We start from the raw sequence: 21,671 nt of genomic DNA, 5'->3' as shown, positions 1-21,671 counted from the left end.
AATTTGTGTGTGAGCAAAAAAAAGTTAAAAATCTGAACATATTTTCTTCTTAGAAATAATGGAAAACCAAACAATTGATTCTGAGGCCCCAAAAGTTATAAATTCATTTTTCTAAAATTTTAAATCACTATGGAGGCGTTTAGCCTTCTCCCATATCACTATCTCAGAAATGCTATCACCATGGAGTTGTTTCTGATTTATCCAAATTAATGGTAACTTTTTAACCTCTCCAATTACCTGGGTTCTTTGTTTTGTGGTTAAGGATTTCCCATCTTTTGCTACATTAGCCACTTTAGTCACTTTTATTTTTCAAAAATGTTGGTAATGTTAATTTACCATGTTGTATTCAGCCACCAAAATAGACAAGCGGTGACCCTTTTCAAATTTCACAATGATGTATTTCTTTAACTCTATCATGGTTCTTGCCATTTTCCTCTTGGCTTTACTGCTGGTATTACTAACTTTCTTTGGAGTTATAGTTATGATATTTTACACAAATTACAGCAGGCTAAAGCAAAATGATGAATATTTCAATGCACTAATACTATAAGTTGTCTGATCAAGGGTGATGCTTAGACTGAAGTGTCACCACTTTGTGTCCGCTAGGAAGATGCGAACTCATGACGCACTTTTGGCACCTACAATATTCATTAATATATTTTCAGCATAGATAAATACATCCATAAAATATTGTCAGTCAAATTTTTATGTGTGGGTGGGTGTAGTCCCACTTTCCATAGTTGTTCAGGTTGTATGATGTGTTTATGTATGCACTCATATTATTGTTATTACTGTTATTTATAAAGATTGTTTATATAATAGTGTTGATATTTATTTCCATTAGCTCTGTGCTTTTCCCAATGCCAGCAGTTCATTGAACGCTTGGTGCTAACTTCCTCTTTATGGTATATTACCTGTGACGGTTAGAGTTTTTATCAACTAGATACTCCTGAGTGAAGGTGGGGTAGAGCCCATCCTTTTAGGTGATTGACTTATCTGATGACACCTCCTTGGGAGTGTGGCCTTTTATATAAGAGAGATCCTGAGCAAAGCCAGGCTCTCTTTTATGCTGCGCTTTATGCTGGGGCTGGCTTCTGCTACTTGTTCATTGAGCTCCTATTATGTCACCTGCCAATTCCCGGAGTCATCAGCAGGTTGTTAACCTTGGATTCATTTGGCCAACCTCAAATTCATTTACTTCTGCATCTACCAACTTCTGACCCTTTTGCTTTGTCCCTGCTTCCTGTTCATCAGCTTCTACATGCGTCAGGAGCAGCTTGACTTGACGTGAACAGGCTTAGCTACTTCGACAACTGGGTAAACCATTTGTTGACATAAATATCACTCTATATACATACACATGCAAACATCACTGGTTTTGTATCTCTAGAGAACCCAAATTAACATATTGCCTTTCTTTTCACCCACATTAAAGCATCTCTGCTAATGAGTTACCCTTCCTTCCACTCTTAACCCTGATAAGAAACAAAGAATATTTCTTTCTATGTGTAAATATTTTTCTGACTTGGTAGTTCTTTTGTGATCAACTAATTTTCCTACTACCATTCATTAGTTTGTCATACTTTGGTGGCTTATGTGTTGGTGTAATACAGGAAGCTATATCACCAGTATTTCAAATATCAGCCGAATCTCCCATAGTAAACATATTTCAGTCATACTTACTGACTAAAACAGACGAAGAGGACGTGACAGTTCACTTCCAGAAAAATCAGCCAGTGGAAAACCAATGAACAGCAGTAGGACATTTTGCGATGGGTTGCTTCCTCAAAGTACAGATGATCTTGATAGCATAGGTGGATCAAAGCTTTCAGGACCTTAATCTCCTGATGTGGCACAACTCAAAATTAGAAGAAAATAGGTAAATACGGAGTCCGCGCTTCTGCCTGTCCGTATGTCTGGCCCTAGCCTACGCAGCTTTTAGTGATGGCCTCCGGCAACGCACACATCGGAAAGCCTGCCCCCAACTTCCAGGCCACTGCCGTGGACGGCGCCTTCAAGGAGGTGAAGCTTTCGGACTACAGAGGGAAGTACGTGGTGCTCTTTTTCTACCCTCTGGACTTCACCTTCGTGTGCCCCACGGAGATAATTGCTTTCAGCGAGCGCGCCGATAACTTCCGAAAGCTGGGCTGCGAGGTGCTGGGGGTCTCCGTGGACTCTCAGTTCACCCACCTGGCTTGGATCAACACTCCCCGGAAGGAGGGAGGCTTGGGTCCCCTGAACATCCCCCTGCTGGCTGATGTGACCAGAAGTTTGTCCCATGACTATGGTGTGCTGAAGGAAGATGAAGGCATCGCTTACAGGGGCCTCTTTATCATCGATGGCAAGGGTGTCCTTCATCAGATCACGGTCAATGACTTGCCTGTGGGGCGCTCCGTGGACGAGGCCCTGAGGCTGGTCCAGGCTTTCCAGTACACGGATGAGCACGGGGAAGTGTGCCCCGCTGGCTGGAAGCCAGGCAGCGACACAATCAAGTCCAATGTGGACGACAGCAAGGAATACTTCTCCAAGCACAACTAGACCTGTGGACGTGACGGGACAAGTTTGGGTCTTCTCTTCCCACCTGTGCTGACCCAGGAAAGGCCAACCTGTCCCCTTGAAAATCCCTCATCTGGGACCTTGGAGGACTGGGCTAAGGTCTTCTCATGCCCCTGGTAGCTAATGAATGGTGACCCCACCCCCCTTTCCAGATGTCCACCCACCGGGGTACGGGCCTAAGGTGACCAATAAAAATATTAGGAACAGGTGAAAAAAAAAGAAAAAGAAAATAGGTAAATACATCTATTAATAATGAGAACTTGGAATCTATAAAGTGAATTTGCAAAACTGAAGAAGAATTGAATTAAGATGTTTGAGAAGATTATTAAATGCAAGTCTAGAAGAATGAACAAATCTGTTTTGGAAGAAGTGCAAGAAGGTTCTTTGGTATGGAAGAAGGTCATACTTCATCTTTCATACATTGGACATGTTATCAGGAATGGATATCATGTTGGTAAAGTCAATGAAAAAGAAGAACTTCAATTAGATAAATTGGCAAACGTGGCTACAACAATCATAAGTACCATTAATGTAGTTACCAATAGTGGTTCATTCTATTGTTCATAGGGTCACTATGAGTCAGAACTAACTCAAAAACACCTAATAACATTTTTAAAGTTTTATTGTCATCTACTTCGCAAATAATACAATTCAATAGTTCAACAATTTTAAGAAGGGTTGTACAATCACCACCACAATCCATTCTAGAACACTTTTTGAACTCGTACTCATTATTATTACCTTCCTGCCCACCCCCAAAAAATACTGTATATACCCCTGTATAAGCTGAGTTTTACAACACATTTTAATGCCATTTTTATGGTAAAATTAGGTGTCTCGGCTGATATTCGGGTCGGCTTTTTTTTTTGCTGTGTGATTTTTTAAATCATTTTATTGGGGGCTCGTACAATTCTTATTACAATCCGTATATACATCCATTGTATCAAACACATATGTACATTTGTTGCCATCATCATTTTCAAAACCTTTGCCTTCTACTTGAGCCCTTAATATTGGCTGTTCATTTTCCCCCTCCCTCCCCACTCCCCCCTACCTCATGAATCCTTCATAACTCATAAATTATTATTATTTTGTCATATGTTACACTGTCCAATGTCTCCCCCCACCCTCTTCTCTGCTGTCCATCCCCCAGGGAGGAGACTATATGTAGATTCTTGTAATCGGTTCCCCCTTTCTACTCCACATTCCCTCCACCCTCCAGGCATCGCCACTCTTACCACTGGTCCTGAAGGAGTCATCTGTCCTGGATTCCCTGTGTTTCCAGTTGCTATCTGTACCAATGTAAATCCTCTTGTCTAGCCATATTTGTAAGGTAGAATTGGGATCATGATAGTGGGGGGGGGAGCATTTAAGAACTAGAGGAAAATTATATGTTTCATTGTTGCTACCCTGCACCCAGACTGGCTCATCTCCTCCCCCCAACCCTTCAGTACCAATGGGCTTTGAGTCTCCACTCTGCACTCACCCACATTTACAGTGATATGATTTTTTGTTCTTTGATGCTTGATACCTGATCCCTTTGACAGCTCGTGGTCACACAGGCTGGTGTGCTTCTTCCATGTGTGCTTTGTTGCTTCTGAACTAGCTGGCTGCTTATTTACCTTCAAGTCTTTAAGACCCCAGATGCTAAATCTTTTGATAGCCGAGCACCATCAACTTTCTTCACATTTGCTTATGCACCCGCTTTGTCTTCAGTGATCGTGTTGGGAAGGTGAGCATCATGGAATGCCAGTTTAATAGAACAATGTGTTCTTGCATTGAGGGCGTACTTGAGTGTAGGCCCAATGTCCATCTGCTACCTTAATACTAAACTCATAAGTATATGCACATAGATCTATTTCCCCATCATCATATATAAATATATTTACATATGGACTTGCCTGTGTTTAGACCTCTATAAATGCCCTTTGCGTCTTAGATCTTTCCTCTATTTCCTTTTAGTTTCCTCTTGTCCCACTGTCATGCTCAGCCTTCATTTGGGTTTCAGTAATTCCTCTCAGTTACATTGCCCTTAAGCCCTACCAGGCCTCTTTATTGTCAACTTTTTAAGGAAGTTCTGAATCATTTTCAGTATTGGGTGGGTACATAATTTGATCAGTTGTGTCTGAGAATTTTAATCTCTACAAATCCTCACTATAATTTGTTTTCTGTTTCTTTGAACTTTTCTATTAATATTAGAATGAGATCAGATCTCATTGTTGTTTTGACTGGCATCTCTTTAATACCTAATGAAAATTTCAAAGGGCAATTTGAAAAGACAAAATAAAGTATTATATTGAAATGTGCAAACCCCTGCAGTTTGAAAACCCCAAAAATGCAGAACATAGTTGACATATCTCATGCTAAAAGAACTGAAGATAAAAATCAGAACTCATTTCTGGGTCAAGATGGCTGCCTAGACATAGGTATGACAAAATTCCGCTATGATAAACGTGGAGAATCTCAACAGAGAAGGAAACATAGTTGCCTGGAATCTTGGAAAACAAGATAAAAGCTAAGTGAACTGAATCCTTCACATTCCAGAGATTGGAACAGGCAAAAGAATGGGAGGAACATGTGAATATGCCACAACTGGAAGAAGGGTGGAGCGGGGATTGAACCAGCCCTGTTTCTCCCAGTTTCGCACATACTCGGGGAAAGTACAGACCCACATCCTTAAAAAGTACTGAAGGTACAGAGTCCGCGTGGGTCATTTCCCTTCTTTATTTATTTAATTTTTAAAAATTTTATTCCTCCCTATACCACCCTGGCTGACAAAGAGGGAAACCTCTGGCTCACTCTCTTGCCACACACTGTTGCCTATGGCCTAAAGTTAAAAGCAAACAATAGAAGATGTCCTTTTTCTCCTATTTAAACCATAGCGTTGCAAGCCAGGGATGCCAGTTACAAAATCTCCACAAGTCTGGTGAGAGTCCACCCACATAGTTCATCAAAAAGACTATGTACCCCCTGCTGTTCACCAAGGTCAAGGGAAGAGTATGAAAAATAATTTTGGGGTTTTTTGCATTATAGTTTTAATTATGCTTTTCTACACCATTTGGCAAATCAACAGTCTCTACATGATCAAGTCACTCTCTAAGCCCTAACAGCTTGATCATGATGACTTGGAGACAGCAGTCAATCTCAAGCCCCATAAAAAAGGAGAAAATATAGGCATAAACAAATTATCAGTACACATAACCAGAGGAACTTCATGAAAAATAAAAGCCTTTGAACTTACCAGAAAAAGAATTTACAAGATTGAAGTTCAGGTATTTTCAACAGATAGAGAAAAATATCAAGAGAGCTACAGAAAAATAGAAAATTTAGAAACTTTACCCCCAAAATAAAAAAAATCCAAAGGAATAATACTAGCAGAACAAAATTACACACCATTTTTAAAAAGCAAAGCAATAGAATTGAAGCAATGGAAAGCAGAATTAGTGAGCTTGAAGACAAATATCTCAATTCCAATCGATGAAAAAAAGAAAGGTTTAAAGAAAGTGTAAAATTTTAGTAGGACACTGGCAATAGGAACAGTTTACATTTCATTGGGATTCTCGAATAGGAATAAATTTTAATATCCACAGAGAAAATAGGACAGGAATTTCTGGAAGAAAAGTTCCATAACACATAAAATATGAGAAAAATCCTATTCAAGAAGCTCAAAGAGCCCTTAACTGTTAAGGCTTAACAGGATATACCCCTAAAGAAAATCATGATGACATAGGGTAATCTAACTTGCCAATATCAAAGACGAGAGAATCCTGAGAGCAACTTGGGGGGAAAATAACAGTTATCTACAAAGGAAAACCAATAAGAATAAGCATGTATTTTTCAGCAGAAACTTGGTAGACAAGAAGACAATAAAATGACATATATTAAACCCTGAAAGAAAGAAAATAAAAAACTTGGCAACTAAGAATAGTATGCCCAGCAAAATTATCACTCAAGTGTGAGAGAGAAATAGAAACATTTCCAAATAAGGAGAAATTAAATAAATTTGTGAAAACTAGGCCAACTTTTCAACAATACTAAGGGTAGTTCTTTGGACAAAGAAACAACAAAAACAGCTAATATAACGCTGAGATCAACCTACAAGACAGCACAACCCAGAAACCAACTACTTAAAGCAGTATTCAAAACAAACTTACAAGACCAAAAGTAGGGTATCAATTTTCAGTGAAGACAAATACAAAGAAAATAAGGCAAAGGTGTAGCTACAAAACATTCAAAATAAAAAGAAGTCAAATAGGTTGCAAGAGGGAACAGACTCTCAAATCTGAGAAACGAATGATAAATACCAATGTAAACTCAAAGAAAATGAAAAGCTTCATCAAAGGAAAATAATAAAAATCTAGTAAAAAGTATAATGACAGCATAGGGAAAAGGAACAATAAGATCCATAAACCAAAGTAAATCAGAAGAGAAAATTATGAAGAACAAAGAAACCAATAACACTCATTTTCGCAAACACTGCCTTTTACAGCAAAATGACAGCAACAAACCTACACATCTCATTAATGAAACTGAATGTAAATGGACTAAATATACCAGACAAGAGACCAAGGGTATCACACTGGATAAGAACACAGGACTCCTTAAGGTGCTACTTACAAGAAACCCAGCTTAGATAGACAAAATTAGACTAAATGTAATATAAAAGGATAGGGGGAAAATCTATCAAGCTAATGATAACAAATATATGTATATATATATATATATATATCTCCCAGGAATGGCAATATAACTCTGATAAAGTAGACTTCAAAGCAAAATCCATCACCAGAGACAAAGAATATCATTGAATAATGGTTAAAGGAACAATAGAAAAATATATAACCATAGTAAACATATGCACCCAAATGAATGACCATCAAAATACTTTAATCAAACTTACATAGTAAGACAATACAACAATAGTAAGAGGAGACTTCACTAAGACTCTTAATGGTGTGGTCATTGAGAAAGAAATTCAATAAAGGCAGAAGAAATAAACAACACAATTTATAAATTTAATCACCTAAATGCATATACAACACTCCACCCAACAATAACATAATATACCATATAATATAAGTTGAGTTTTTCAGCACATTCATTAAATCATTTTATTGGTGGCTCGTACAATTCTTATCACAATCTATACATGCATCCATTGTGTCGAGCACATTTGTACATTTGTTGCCATCATCATTCTCAAAACATTTGCTTTCTACTTGACCCCTTGGTATCAGCTCATTTTCCCCCTCCCTTCCCATCCCCTCTCCCTCACGAACCCTTGGTAATTTATAAATTATTATTACTTTGTCATGTCTTACATTGTCCGACATCTCCCTTCACCCACTTTTCTGTTTTCTGTCCCCCAGGGAGAGGTTTATATGTAGATCCTTGTGATCGGTCCCCTGTTGTACCACACGTTCCTTCCACCCTCCTGGTATTGCTGCTCTCATTATTGGTCCTGTCATTGAAGTTTCTTGCATGCTTCTCACTACCTCAAAACTTTGCTTTCCTCCAAGAGGTAATCATTACCATGAAGTTCTTAAAAAAAAAAATCAGTACCTGTGGTAGCCATTGTTTAGCAATCACTGGGATTCTGTTTATGGTAATGGAAAATAAATCAAAAGGTATTGGTGATCGTTGTACAACACGATTAATGTAATTGTTGTTGTTAGGTGCTGTTGAGTTGGCTTCTCCATCCATAATAGCGTCATTAAATTTTACACATGAAAAATGTTGACTTAGCAAATGTGTGTGTTATATTTGTTGTTATAAAGTTCCCTGGCTCTCACAGTATAACACAAAATATACAGCAAATATATATCACAAACAAGTTTGCTTGAATTCTTCCATCAAGCCAGCTAACACAGAATTGTTTTTGGTGTTGAAAAATTTTAATGACCTGATCTATTTCTTATTTTGTTATGTGCCTGTTGAGGTTCCATACACCAGTCTGTGCCAGTAGTAGTATGTTTATAGAAACTTGTCAATTCCGTGTAATTTTTAAAGTTTGTTGGAGAACAGTGTTTTATAGAATTGTCTTCGTTATTTTGTTTGGTTCTGTAGTGATGTCACCCTTTTCCTTTTTTAGTGTTAGTATTTTCAACTTCTTGTTCTTTGTTCCTTTGTTAATTTTGCCAATTTTGTTCATCCTTTCAAAGAACCAATTTATTGATTATTTCTATTTTTCTGATTAATTTCTTTTTGATTCAACCTTAACTATTTCTTTTCTTTTGGTGAATGAAGGCTTGTTTTGTTCTTCTAATTGTAGAAGATGTTGGCTGCAGGTGTAATTTTGATCCTTTCTTCCTTTTTGATGTGTGCATTTATTATTTTAAATTGCTTTCTGAGTACTGTTGTTTTTTTTTTTTTGCTGTGTCCAAGAGATTTTGGTATGTTACAATTTTCGTTCTCATATACAAATGTGTTTGCCACAATGGATGGATGTATGGATTGTGATAAGAGTTGTATGAGCCCCCAATAAAAATGACTTTTTAAAGAAAATAAATAAATAAAAGACGCTTCGATGGTTGAAGTTATGCTCTACTTGTATTTCTTAAGGTGGCTGATGAATTCTCAAGTATTATTATATTTGGTACATATAAAATGAAATAAATATATTAAGAATCTTATATGTACCAATTACTTTTTGTTTAATGAAGAGCAGAGAAGTATCCTGTCTTTTTGAGACTCCATCTGGAGCCTGCGGGAAAAGTAAAGAATCTTTTAAGCAGCGATATCCCTACCCAGAAGTAGTTCTGCCTCAGGAGGCACAGTTCCCCCTGGTTTACCCATCCTAAGGGTCAGGGAAACTAATGTCAGACTACAAATGGTGGTGTGGCTCTACTCCAGCTAGGTCAGGAGTACGAGAATAAGCATTCTCTCTATTATCAAGGGCAGTGCTCAATCACTACGCTTGCCAATATTGTCATGGAAGATCAATTGAAATAACTCAGGACAAGAATGTGCAGACTTGGCCATAGCAGGCACTTTTAGAGATATCTAAAGGCAGTGTGGGGGCTTGGAGGGTGAACTGAAAATTCTGGGCTAATAGAAGAGAGAATGGGTTTCTTTCTAATGGCATCTCTAGGTAGCTTGTATGCCAGTGAACAATTCATTTCCCTTTTTCAGGCTCAAATTCGTCCTTGGTTCTCTTCAGAGTTTAACTAGAACTTAAAGTGTCTGCCAGTCTGAATGCCTAGAATTCCTTGTCTAATTCCAGGAGAACAATTTGCATATTTATACTTCTAGCTTCCAGGTTGGTGAATAATTAAACTCTTCTCTATTGATCAAAGCTGTTGAAAGTATTACTTTCTGGAGGTATAAGAAAACAAACTGTGTGCATCTGCAATTGGCTGTTGTGAAGTAAGAAACTTCCATTTACACAACTAGTCTTGAAAATATAGATAGGAATACAAGCAAAGAAAATGCTTTCCAAACCTTTGCAGCCTGCCCTCCCATCTTTAGACTGGCTTTGGTTACAATGATTCTGATCGTTTTGCACATGTTATTATTAGGTGCCATCAAATCTGTTTCAGCCCATAGCAACCCTATGCACGCCAGAACGAAACACTGCCCAGTTCTGCACCATCCTCACAATTGTTCCTATGCCTGAGGCCATTGTTGTAGCTACTTTGTCAGTCCATCTCCTTTCGGCCCTTCTTCTCTTTTGCTGCCCTTCCACTTTACCAAACATGATGACCTTCTCCAGGGACTGGTCTCTCCTGACAATTGGTCCAAAGTATGTAAAACAGAATCTCACTCTCCTTGCCTCTAAGGCACACTCTGGCCGTACATTTTCCAAGACAGATGGCCTTGTCCTTTTAACAGTCCATGGTATGTTCAAGATTCTTCTCTAGCACCATAATTCAAATGTATCCATTCTTCTCTGATCCCCCTTATTCAGCGTGCAACTTTCACATGCATGTGAGGCTTGGGGCAGGCTCACCATACAGTAGCATCCTTAGTCCTCACAGTAACATCCTTCCTTTTCAATGCACTAAAGAGGTCTTCTGCAGAAGATTTAAATAATGCAACTTGTCTTTTGATATCTTGGCTGCAGCTTCCATGAACATTGATTGTGGATCCAAGCAAGACAAAATCCTTGACAACTTCAAACTTTTCTCCATTACCTATTGGTCCAGTTTTGAGGATTTTGCTCTTCTTAACATTGAGTCATAATCCAGTCTGAAGGCTGCATTCCTTGATCTTCATTCAACAAGTGCTTCAAGTCCTACCCTCACTTTCAGCAAGCAAGGTTGTGTCATCTGTATATGGAAGTTTGTTAATAAGCCTTCCTGCATCCTGATGCCACATTCTTCTTCATATAATCCAGCTTCTCGGAGGATTTCTTCTACATACAGATTGAAAAGTATGATGAGAGGATGCAAACCTGAAACACCCCTTTCAGGTTTTTAACCATTTCGTGTTCCCTTTTTCTATTTGCATAATTATGTATCAATTCTGCTTAAGCACAACAAAATATTCTGGAATTCCCATTATTTTCAAGGCTATCCATTGTCTATTATAATCCACACAGGCTTTTGCAGAATCAATAAAACACAAGTAAACATCGTTCTGGTATTCTGTGCTTTTAGCCAAGATCCATCTGACATCAGCAGTGATAACCCTTGTTTCGCTTCTTCTTCTGAATCTGGCTCCTGCTACTGTTGTTAGATGATCTTCAGCAAAATTTTACTTGTATGTCATATCAATGATATTGCTCTATAGTTAGAGCATTCTGTTGAGTCACCTTTCTTTGGAATGGGTACAAAGATGGATCTCTTCCACTCAGTTGGCCAACTAGCTATCTTCCAAATTTTCTGGCATATAGACAAGTAAGGGCTTCCAGGGCTTCATCAGGTTGCTGAAACATTTCATTTGGTTTTCCATCAATTCCTGGAACCTTGTTTTTAGCTAATGGTTTTAGTGCACACTGAACTCCTTTCTTCAGCACCATTGGTTCTTGCTGATATGGTGCCTCCTAAAACTGGTGAAGTGTCAACTGTTTCTTTTTGGTACATTGATTCTGTATATTCTTTCCATCTTTTGATGCTTTCTCCATCATTTAATATTTTTCCCATAGAATCGTTCAATATTGCAGTTCGAGGCTTGTATTTTTTTTCTTGCAGTCTTTGATTTTAAGATATGCAGAGCGTGTTCTTCCTTTTTTATTTTCTAACTCTGGGTGTTTTCACATTTCATTATAGTATTTGACTTTGCACATAACTATACTTATATTAGGGGATTTCTTAAAGTATGTGGAAATAGAATTAAAATATACTTTTCCATGATTTTTTGAAGCCCTCTCTTATGTTCTTTTCCACAAATCCTCTTCTTTGACAGAGACAGGGAACTTTCTTAGTTAAAATTATCCCATATAACTGCCTGCTTCATTTTTCCTTTATAACACCTATTATAGAAAGGTGTCTAGGTGCCGTTTTGGGGTAAACACTGGACTGCCTGCTAACTGCAAGGTCAGTGATTCAAACAACCCAGCCACTCAGAGGAAGAAAGATGAGCCAGTCTGCTCCCATAAAGATTTATAGTTTTAAAAACCCTACCTATAGACACTGTGAGTTGGCTTTATATGAGTGGGTCTCACAGCTACCAGAAGAAACTACTATGAGAAAATGTACTTTGTCATTGGGGGGATGAACTAAGACTTAAGGGACAGCTGCCTATACAACTGACTAAAATGAGGGGAGGGCTAAGGAACATATATGGCAGTTGCTTCTCACTTTTTTCCTTCCTAATTTTTGGCTCCATGTTACCTCTCTGGCTAAAGGTACTGAGGCGCTAGGAAATTTCAAGTAGTGATCTGGGACTAAGGTAACCTAAGTTACTCATATAATAACTTCTGGGAAAAGGATATTTAAGCTTCAGTTTGGAACTTAAAAGGAAGTCCAAGATATGCAAACTACATTTTTATTACTTACTGATTATGATCCTATCCTTCTTCAAAACTGCTTATTAACCTATTTAAAACAAACTTTTACTCTTAGCATTTTTCCCCTGGAACTATAGTTGTTCTGTTTTTTGTTTGTTTTCATAGCTACACTTTTGAACAACTGCTTTTCTAAAGGAAAATAGACTATGTATTCTCTGGGTGAGTCACTGTTCTTCAATCAATGCTGGTGAGAACCTCAAAGATTAACAAAGATTGCTAAGGGTGACTGTAGTTTGCTACCTAAATGCTTACATAATTTGCTTCCTGTTCATTTAGGGTTAAAATAACCAGGAACAAGAAGAGAAAGGGGATTTATGTGAATAAATAAGGTACTGTCTTACAGCCAAAGCAATATTCAGATTCTCAGCTGGCAGAAGAATTCTTGAGCCTGATCTATAGTGAAAGCATGAGCAAACTGCTACATGGAATGCAAAGAGAACCCTGGGATGTCTACAGAGGAGATTCAGAGCAATACTATTCCTGGAAGGCAAAGCGCTTGCCCATATACTACCCCACCCCCAGCGTGAGAAATTCAAGGCCTCTGTGGCTATGCCAACACCCTGGCTCTTATTTCTGCAGCCCAGTTGCTTTGGTGAAATAGGAGTGTACACTGTCTATTCATGAAAGAGTGACTTTGAAAGCTATTTGTAAACTCTAGAGTACTAGGTGACATCAGGTGGCCTTGTCACTCACCCATTTCTGGTGTATCCTGCACACCATCAGTTGTCTTTTCTTATTACCCTAACAAAAAACCCACACATAATCTTGTGGGAAGAGATCAAGCCCTGCATATAATCAATCGTATACACACCCAAGGCATAAAAAGCATAAATTGCCATGAATTCTGCATTTCCCTGTCTCCACATTGACCTCACAAAGATGTCATACAGTGGTCAAGAAATGATCCTAAGAAAGCTCTTAGTGGGAAGGTTAACTTAAAAACCTTTTGAGAGAAAAAGTTTAATTTTCAAATGCTATTATTATATTTGCAGTAAAGCAGACACCTTTTTCTGTATATAACCTTTGACTCTGGCGTCAGATATGTGAGGGCTCCTCACAACTCTGCCCTGTGTTCAGTGGTGAGCCTCTTCCTCCAAAACCAAATTCACTGTGATGGAGTCTATCCCAACTCATAGTGGCACTTAGAATAGAGTCGAACTGTCTGTCCCTGTGGGTTCCCAAGACTCTAACTCCTGACAGAAGCAGAAAGCCTCATCTTTCTCCCACAGAGCAGCTGGTGGATTCAAATTACAGCCCTGACAGTGAGCACCCCAATGCATACTCACGAGGCCACCAGACCTCCTTAGATTCTGCCTACAATGACTCAATAAGATCACAGAGACCAGAACCTATTCACCTGGGTCAAATTTGGACTCTGTTAAAAGACTTCCATCTCTGGCTAGTACATCACCCAGGCTGTACATTTAGTAAACGAAGCTATAAATTTGTGGAGAAATAAAAGGAAAAATCAGAACTTTATCATTTAATTCATCCATCTACTCATTGTATATTTTGACTATGTAATGAACTACTTCCAGAACAGAGCAACTCCTATGTAGAAACCAAAAACCCCCAAAAAGAACAAACGCACTACCATCTAGTTGATTTTGACTCATAGCGACCCACTAGGACAGAATAAAACTGCTTCTTTGGGTTTCTGGGACTTTAAATCTTTACAGGAGCAGACGAGTTCATATTTCTCAGAGCACCTGGTGGATATGAAGCGCCGAACTTGAGGTTAGCAGCTCAATTTGTAGCCTACAACCCCAGCAGGGCTCTCTATGTAGAGACACACAGAGAGCGCCAATGATGCAGGACGGGTGGAACACGGTGCATTCCTTTCGTTTCCCATCCTTTTCCCCAGAGTCTGTCTATCCATCAGGTACCAAAAGAGAAGAAATGTTAACAAATATCAGTTCTAGCCCCGAAGACGCTATCACAAAAGAGAAACAGAACAAGGCCTTTCATAAAATCCTTCGACTTAGGGGTATAGTAAGCCTTATCTAATTACAGAAAATTATAAATGGTTTAACTTGTTGAGAATGTGCTACGTGTAAAATTGAACAAAATGACACTATAATGATACTGTGTTGAGAGGAAAGTACAAAAAGTTTGTCAGCCTATCAGTAAATAACATAAGTTTTTCTCCTCTAATGTTTTATTTATTTTTAATTAATCATTTTATTAGGGGGCTCTTAGAAATATTATGGGAATCCTTCATTCAATTGTACTAAGCACAATTGTACATATATTGCCATCAACATTTCCAAAACATTTTATTTCTACTTGAGCCCTGGGTATCAGCTCCTCTTTTTTCCTCTCCCTACCCCCCTCACCCTTGTGAATCCTTGATCAATTATATACTATTGTTATTACTTTGGGATGCAACTGCCTTTAATGTGGTATTGTAAGTGAAGTAAACTTTCCACGTGATGCACTAGCCCTCCTTCTCTTTCTTCACTGTGTAATTCATTTGCAGCGGCATTGTCCTCTCACTCATCCCACCACAGGCTCACAGAAGCGGAAGAGTATTATGTTGAGAAACTTTGCTTATCTCTGGATTCTTGGTTCTTTTACTGTTTAAATAACACTTTCAAGTATTTGAAAAGCAAAACTACTCTGTTTCAACTAAGTTAAACAGATTTTAGCTTTGTCCTTCTAATTTCTTAAACTACTAACACGGAATAAAAACTCCCTAAATAATTGACTAGCCACCAAACAAAATTAGAGAAAGATCATCTCAATTACTCTTAACTAGAGTGTTCAGGGCAATTTGGTGGATGCTAACATTTGGTTTCTAGCTAACGTTGGATAAAGTGACCATTTTGTGTCTATACTGGGGGAAATACTCTCTTTGGCGATTATATCCTGAAGGTCTACAAGATAGATGTATTTCTCATGAAAATAGACCTTTCAAACTAAAAAAGCTGCAGAGTTAAAATCCTTCTACCCATCTCTTTTATGAATTTTCAGGGTTTTTCTCTTTTCCAGGTTTCACTCCCCTATTCCTAGGGAAGATTGTAGGATTTTGCAAATCACTATGATTAAAATCCAAAGTTTGAATTTTGTTAGTACTTTACCAGTTTTTAAAATCTTAATATTTATTCTGTTTACCTTTTTCAGATCTGTGCTTCACTGGGCTCTTTGTAAACAGTAAAATTTGGAACTCTGAAACTATTGAGATTTTCTACTATAATTACAAGGCCCAATTTGGATTGTGGTCCATCTTGACATTATAGGAACTTTTTCTGTGTTCTAAATTCTCTCTGAGCTGCAGATAGTACTTGAAAGAGAAAGGTACATGAATAATCTACAGAGCCTCTGAAAAGTATTATCTTTCAAGGTGACTTCTGATGTATTTTTTCCTTTATCTAAAAACAGTCCAAAAACTTATAGAAAATGTCTTAACCCTAAGAAATCACTAATAATGAAGTATTTCATGCCCTCTGACAAGCAGGTGGGGGTGATGATTTTGAGAAAATTTACCATTTGACCCCTAGAACATCCATCTATGTAAGGCTTAGGGCCTGCTGTTGTCGCCCCATCGAGGGACTGGCAAGAATTTCTGTGTATAGTCTTGGCCAAAGAAGCATCAATTTTACTGTTTACAAAGTCAGCAAACCTTTATTAAAAACATATGTGTAAGACCTTGTTAGGTTTCCCTAAATTCTCTGTAATATGTTAATAGATTTCTTTTTTATCCTACCCAGACAATTTCAGCAGTCATTTACTTACTATTGCTGTATACAAGGCATTGTGCTGGAGATACTAAGATGAATCAGAGATACTCCCTGTCTTATTGAACTCAGAGTATATTATTGGGGAAAAATCGTTACATTAAAGTTTAAGAGTCGAGGCTCTTACAAAGAGTATTGCGAGTTTACAGAAGGGAATGATTCATGTTTCCAGGAAGTATGGGGAAAGCTTCACAGAGGAGCTGATATTTGAGCTGGATCTAAAAGAATGACTAGGATTTCACTAGACAGACAAGAGAAGGGGAAGAGATGTTCAGGCATTTGTACAAGTGTATTAAAACATATTAAAGGATGGGTTTTGTCCATCACTTGAAAAGACAAATATAAATTGTCTTAATATTGAGGCTGGATTTTTTTCCTTCAAATGTTTCTTTAGTTTTAATAACAAGACATGGCACTTTAAAGTAATAACAAGAAAAGGTCCAATGGATTTGAAAGTTTCCCTTTATGAAGTTGTGATGCTTAACTAGTGTCTTACCTATTGTGAGTTCTGAATAAATGGTGGCTGAATGATGAGGCCTATATCTCTTTCCATATATAAATTATTACTTTTACCAAGTGTCAGTTTACAAAGTAGAACACTGCCTGTGAGTCAGGAATGAGTGTTCACAATTTTGCTACCTGTCATCCCCAGTTGCCTCTACTCTTGAGAAGTTTGACTGTGCCACGGAACCTTAACTATCTATGAGAGAAACTCGAGAAACTGGCCTTATTTTGAGTCTTCCATTTCACTGGAATTTTTCAAGCATCATTTGAACAAGATAGTCTTCTTGTTAGTGCCATAAGAGTTAGAGTCCTAGGAACTTGGGTAATATGGGATAAGTGTACTAAGCAACCTTGATCACATAATATAGTACTGCCTTTTTTTAAAGAAAGATAAATTGCTATTACTTTGATAAATCATATAACAGTCTTTACAGTAGTAAAAAAATGCCTCAAAAGGGAATAGATGGCAGAGAATATAGGTAGACATACCATTTGAAATTTTATGCAAATGTACTTATAACTCTTTTATTGGATAGCTGGATCTAGCCTTTGGGAAACTTGATTCCCAAAGAAATCTAAAACTTATAAAAATATAGTTTATTTAAAACCCTTAGCAGCTGTATATTTGCTTTTACTAGTCTCATTTTATATATATCTATATACCTTCCCAGTGACCACAATACTAGGTCATATCTTTCAACCCTGATCTCCACTGCGGAAATTAAATCTATAGCAGCCATTGAGTGTCTCCTTGGCCGGGGTGCTGTGCTAGGTTCTAATAATGTATATGCAAATGAGACAGAAACATCCCAGCTCCCCTTACACCCTCACTCAAGGGCAATTACTCATCATCGCTTTGGGGTCATGGTCTCTTGAAATTCTGATTCATACTTTGCTTACATTACATAAATATTAAGATAGCAGTTTTCTGTTACCAAAGACAAGAAGCTTTTTCCTTCATGAACTAATTCTTGTTAAATCCAGTTTAGCGGTTTATTCTTTTGAGACATTCTGCATTTTTCTCTTTTGGAACCTGTGGCATGGTAGAAAGAGCATGTGCCTTTTTTGTACTCCTTATTATTATTAGCTCTCCATTCACACACAAACACACACTCATGTGCACACACACACAGAGGCAACCTCCCCTGCCATACTCCTAAGAAACTATTAATCAAGTCTCTCTATATAGATTTACATATCTTGGATTCCAAATACAGAAAAAAACAGTAACAAAATAAAACAGAAACCTTAATCAGAAAGAAAGCATAAAATATTAAAAACCTATAAGAAATTAAAATGGATCAAAAGGGTGAACAAATGATAAGGTGTCAAATTTCAGCCTAACTACATTTGCATTAATCCACTTTCCAATGCTCTCTGTCTGATAACAATACTATTCACATCCTTCAACTATAGTCAGAGGGGGTTCTCTGAAGGCTTAATCCATGTGTGGACCTTACAAATGATTTGGGGGCTTTCACTGTTATCCCTAGCCTTCTGTAAGCTAGTTGTTCAGAACTTAAACTGTAATACCATTTCCTCCTCCAGTCTTGGACTGGTTATTGATGTATAAGCCATTGGACTTTGTTTCAAATCTCTTGCTTTGCGAGGGCCTAATAAATAGTGACTCTAGACTACCACATAGTTGTTATTTTCATACTCTTTGCTTTTTTTGTTTAACTTTTTGAGGAACCACAAAAATTTTCCATGGCAGATATATTATTTGGCATTCCCACCAGCAGTGTAAAATGATCCCAATTTCTCTATATCTCTCACTAATACTTCGCATTTTGATTTTTTTTATTCTTAGCTATTCTGGTGGGAATAAGGTGATAACTTATTGTGGTTTTGATTTGCATCAACCTAAAGACTAATGACATTGAGCATATTTTCTAGTATTTGTTGATCATTTATATATCCTCTTTGGTGAAAAGCCTCTTAAAGAAGTCCTTTCCATTTTTTTATTTGGTTATTTATCGTACATCAGCTCTTGCTTGGACAAGATCCAATAATTTCATTCATTCATTAAACAAATAGTATATGATGACTGCAGTAACAATGTTCTATGTCCTACTTGGGTGAGTAGTAACTGCAGTCTTATAAGCTTGCAAGTAGCCACCGAAGTTGTAATTGTTGGTTCTGTCCAAAGCAGGATGAGAGAGGAAAGAAGGACAAATGGAAATGGTGAGGATTCTAACCAATGACACAAAACAAAATGTGTAAAAACTTTTCAATGTAAAACCCATTTGCGCTATAAACTTTCACCTAAATCACGGAATTTTTAAAAATAATATGCATTGCTAAAGAATAATGATAAAACTGAACCATCTCATGATGTGGATCAATTTGAAGTACATTATTCTGAGTAAAGTTAGTCAATCACAAAAGGACAAATATTTTATAAGACCATTGTTATAAAAGGGGAAAAAGCAAGCTAAAGATTTTCATACCAAAGGAAACAGACATTGATGATTATCAGGGGTGGGAAGCAAAGACAGGGAAGGGGAAGCAGTAGAAAGGTGTTAACTTGGGTGAAAGGGGAAGATAATACATCCTATAAGAGGGAGAAGGGAAGAAAAAGGAGGAGATAGAGCATTGGGAGGTTTGATAAGTTATTTAAGTTGTTCAATACAAAAATGATGATCTGTGTGACCTCCTCCCTGGGGGATGGACAACAGAGAAGTGGGTGAAGGGAGACATCGGACAGGGCAAGATATGGCAAAATAATAATTTATAAATTATCAAGGGCTCAAGAGGGAGGGGGGAGTGGGGAGGGAGGGGGGAAATGAGGACCTGATGCCAGGGGCTTAAAGTGGAAAGCAAATGTTTTGAGAATGATGAGGGCAATGAATGTACAGATGTGCTTTACACAGCTGATGTATGTATGGATTGTGACAAGAGTTGTATGAACCCCTAAGAAAACGATTAAAAATGATGATCTGAAATATAAACCCCACTTATTCACACAAAAAAATTGTTTTTAACGAGCCACTTAAAAAGTATACACTGTATATGTGCCACATACTCAGGAATCCAGTAATAATAAAAATACAACCAAAAACTTCCTGCCATCAAGTTAATTATGACTCATAACAACTCTATAGGATGGAGTAGAATTAACTGCCCCTTCGGGTTTCTGATGCTGTAAATCTTAACAGAAAGGGAAAGCCTCATATTTTGCTTTAGAGCAACTGCTGGGTTTGAACTGCTGACCTTGCTGGATGACATTAAACAATTACAAAATTGTTTATTTAAATACAATTTTGTCAAGTACTACCAATTAGAAGTAGAGATAGACACAAGAACATGCGACAAGGAAAAGGATTCTAATCTGGGGAAGCACGGAGGAGACTGCTGTGAGGAAACTGTTGAATTCTAAAGACTGAGAGGAGGCAACTTCTCAGACAGTCCAGAAGAAAAACCTTCCTGGCAGAGGAAATATCCTGTGTTAAGAATTCAGGAGAGAATAGAATAGTGCTTTTTTGAAGAATGAAGGAAAGGCAGTAAGGCTGGAGTTGGGACTCCAGAGAAAGGATGTGGGATTGAAGAGATAATGAGAAGCCAGTTATTTTAGGACTTTGCAGGCCATACTGAAAACTTAAGATTTCTGAGCACCACGTACAATGGGAAGATAGTAAAAAGTTTCAAGCAAGAAAAAAACTGAAATCAGATAGATGTGTGTGCGAACAATGTGTATAAACCCCCCCCCCAAAAAAATAAAAGCTTCGCTGGGTGGAGCTTTCATGGTACACATTTTTCCCGCTGTGTGAGCATTGAACAAATCGCTCTTGAGTTATTGCACCCAGTGGTGTTGTCTGGGAAGATTCTCTCTGGTCACAGTGAATTTTTTTCATAAAAGCAGTTTCACTTGAGCCTCATTTTTTGATGGTCGATTTAAGAGAACAGCATGTGGCTGTGAAATTTGGTTTCCTACTCAGGAAAAATCCCTCCGAGACTGTTATATTGAACACAGCTTACAAAGACAGCACTATGGGAAAAACTCAAGTATACAAGTGGATTCCTTGTTTCCAAACAGGTGAAATGTCAATCGATGACAAACCTCATTCTGGACATCTGTCAACTTCCCGAATGGATGAAAATGTCAACAAGACTTTGTGCACTTGTGCTTTAAGATGGATGATGGCCCATTGACGAGACAGGGAAGTTAGCTGGGCTATCTTGGAGCTCAGTTCAGTTAATTTTAACAGAAGATTTGAGAATGAGAAGGGCCGCTGCGAAATTTGTGCCTCTGGTTCTGACTGAGCAGCAAAATAGCATCAAGTAGAAACATGCTCTTTGAAAGAGCCGTTCCAAAGTGGCCCGGACTTTTCCCCAACACCATTACTGGTGAAGACGTGCCATTCTTATGACCCTGGAAGCTAACATCAATCTAGTCAGCAGAAGATGCCATTGTCACCTCCCTCCACAGCTTGTCAAGTGAAACCAAAGATCAAGATGATGTGAGGGAGATAGTACATTTGGAGTTCATTACCCCTGGTCAGACTGTTCATTAAACTTTCTATTTAGAGGTTCTGAAAAAAAAGAATAGCAGCGTGCGACAAAAAAGGCCTGGTTTGTGGCCGGTGGAAGACTGGTTTTGCCACCATGAACAATGCACCTGCTCACGCAGGTGCGCCATTTTTTGGCCAAAAAACCAGCATGTCTCTCTTACCCCGTGCACCTTACTCACCTGAACTCACTTCATGTGACTTTTGTTTCTGAGAATGCAGAGGGACATAAAAAGACAGTGATTTGAGGATGTAGAAGAGATAAAGAAAAAAATGAGGGAGGTGCTGTCAGCCATCCAAACAGATGAGTTTGCAAAATGGTTCCAGGAATGGAATCGCAGATTTGACATATGTATTAACTGTAATAGAGAATACTTTAAAGATGGTATGGTTGCTTTGTTAAAAAATTAAATACAT

The 21,671-nt window shown here is 38.0% G+C and overlaps 1 protein-coding gene and 1 pseudogene across 5 annotated transcripts in view; both read left to right on the top strand.

Moving 5' to 3' along the window:
* HDAC8 (histone deacetylase 8) overlaps positions 1–21,671 on the top strand; it is a 316,573-nt gene that overhangs the window by 204,079 nt on the left and 90,823 nt on the right. The gene's annotated exons all lie outside the window — the stretch shown is intronic.
* On the top strand, positions 1,921–2,736 carry LOC142434026 (peroxiredoxin-2 pseudogene; annotated as a pseudogene).

This window comes from Tenrec ecaudatus, chromosome X (genome assembly GCF_050624435.1).
Source record: "Tenrec ecaudatus isolate mTenEca1 chromosome X, mTenEca1.hap1, whole genome shotgun sequence".
NCBI classification, from domain to species: Eukaryota; Metazoa; Chordata; class Mammalia; order Afrosoricida; family Tenrecidae; genus Tenrec; species Tenrec ecaudatus.
The sequence above is the reverse complement of the archived record's forward strand: the minus strand, read 5'-3'. Positions and strand labels throughout refer to the sequence as shown.